The 2,274-nt window shown below is 39.9% G+C and overlaps 1 long non-coding RNA gene across 1 annotated transcript; it reads right to left on the reverse strand.

The window, feature by feature from the left end:
- Positions 1-1,808: 1,808 nt before the first annotated feature.
- LOC107745437 (uncharacterized) lies at positions 1,809-2,264 on the reverse strand. The gene is made up of 2 exons (XR_001640600.1): positions 2,159-2,264; positions 1,809-2,050 (listed from the first exon to the last, which is right to left on the reverse strand). It is a non-coding gene; the product is annotated as an uncharacterized LOC107745437 (long non-coding RNA).
- Between the last annotated feature and the right edge of the window lie 10 nt (positions 2,265-2,274).

Here is a 2,274-nt window from a genome sequence, read left to right on the forward strand (position 1 = left end):
CCGCGAGGCGTCGGGAGAAAGCGGAGTCCCCGGTGAGGTCCAGCGCGCTTCAGGTCTTGCTTCACGATTACCGTTCAAAACATCAAGAAGCCCACCGGGCCGCATGCATGCTTCGGTGCGTCGATGCTTTCGGATGACTGCCGGTCATACCGGACCTCCTCCGCTGAATCGTCCAAACCGAAGCGTCCTAGAGCCCCGCTGCGGTTCCGAATCCTAGCGAATCTGCCACACCTTCATTCCGTACCGGGTACCAGGCGCGGACAGACCCAAAATAACACAAAGAACAGAGGAAGAGTCAGAGAGCGCGTTTAACTGGCAGAAATGAGCATCATATGACAAGCATCAGAGGGGGTGTAAGGGCGCGAGGTAAGAAAATAACGCAAATGAAATCTGGAGCGAGCACAAAGCCAGCCTTTGTGACTTACAGTGAGGTCCGGTATTCGTTTTTCCGAGCCGATGTACCGTCGGGGGTCTCAGACTGGCACTGTTGCTTGAGCAACCATCCTCCTGCTCCGTCTCTTTGTCAACATCGGCACCGGGAGGGTGAGCACAGCGGAGCGGAGCGGGGCTTGTGGGTGGAAATCAGACACCCGCGTGCGAGTCTGCAACCCGCTCGCGCAACCGCATAGAGACGCTCGCCGCCGCTCGGGCACAACACGAGGCGATTTACAGAGCACAAAGAAAACCATCATGCGGCTGTGGACACTCTTATTGCAACCTGGAAACCTTACTATTTTTAAACTAATATTGCGTCAAATTGACATGCTGACAACATGAATACCTACATTTGTAATCAGACTGGTTACTTTTTTATTACATATTATTCATATGCTGACATGCGGGTAAACAAGTATAATAATTTCATAAAGTTTGATCTTGATTGTCATTTTTAAAAGATTTATTATAATTTAACATTTAATTAGTAGCTTTTCATTAAACTCGACCCCCTGCAGTTCCTTTGACGTAAAATAGTGTTTAATGCACGTGTTGTTAAAAACAATGAATGTAATATATTTTCTCTCTTTGTATTTTTAAATCAATATGGTACTTATGGATAATAAGATTATCCTATTTTAAAAAAGGTGATATTCAAAAAATGTTAACAGTTCAAAAGTAATCTAAAAGTATGTATGTATGTTCATATTGGAGCCCAATCCATATTCAAATTCTAATAGGTTTTCTGGGTTTTTATTTGAACCCTTAAAACGAAATAAAAACAGATAAATGTCAACGTGAAGAAGAAATATTTTAGGTCACTAAGCTAGGTTATGACACAGAGCATGTAAAAAAAAAAGTCAGATGACCTTGTCATCATGCATATACTAATTATATAAGTGCATGTGGTTTTTATTTCTTATATCATTCTGGATAACATGATTATCAGTTTTCAGTCATCAACTGGTTATATTTGATCCTGGACCACAAAACCTGTCATAAGGGTAAATTTTTCGAAATTGAGATTTAAACATCATCTGAAGCTGAATAAATAAGCAATTGATGCATGGTTTGTTAGGATAGGACAATATTTGGCCGAGATACTACTATTTGAAAACTGGAATCTGATGATGCAAAAAATCAAAATATTGAGAAAATTGCCTTTAAAGCTGTCCAAATTAAGTCCATAGCAATGTATATTACAAATAAAAAATTAAGTTTTGATATATTAACGGTAAGAAATTATAATTATAATTTTGACCCATACAATGTATTTTTGGCCATTGCTACAAATATACCCATGCAACTTTAGACTGGTTTTGTGGCCCAGGGTCACATATACCATATTTCTTACACAAAGACAGTGCACATACTAATTCTAGAAACAGGTTTATTAAAAGCATAAAAAAGCCAACGTTCAACATTTTCCCCCAACTGTTCATCACTGTTTTCAAATCAAACACTATTGGCAAAAGTCCAAATCATATCCCCCTCTACCCATCCTCTTCTCACTCACACATTCAGACACAGTCACATAAACAGCATTCGCACACACAAACACACAGTTATTGAATCTCTCCGATGTAGAGGCGTTTATCACTGGATCCAGAGAGAACTGTGGGAGACATAAAATAATGGAGTCACAAATGGGTAAACAGTATGGAAGGAATGTGCTACTTTTACAATTCCAGATATGCATAATGGTTTATATATATTTTTTTACCAATTGGTTCTTCTGGATGGAAAGCGACCTCATTTACAGACCCAGCATGACCCGGGAGCTTATAAAGGATCCTACGGGATGTTGTGTCCCAAATATACACAAACCTACAGCACAAA

The sequence above is a fragment of the Sinocyclocheilus rhinocerous genome, unplaced genomic scaffold, assembly GCF_001515625.1.
Source record: "Sinocyclocheilus rhinocerous isolate Xijiao unplaced genomic scaffold, SAMN03320098_v1.1 scaffold8555, whole genome shotgun sequence".
In the NCBI taxonomy this organism is placed as follows: domain Eukaryota; kingdom Metazoa; phylum Chordata; class Actinopteri; order Cypriniformes; family Cyprinidae; genus Sinocyclocheilus; species Sinocyclocheilus rhinocerous.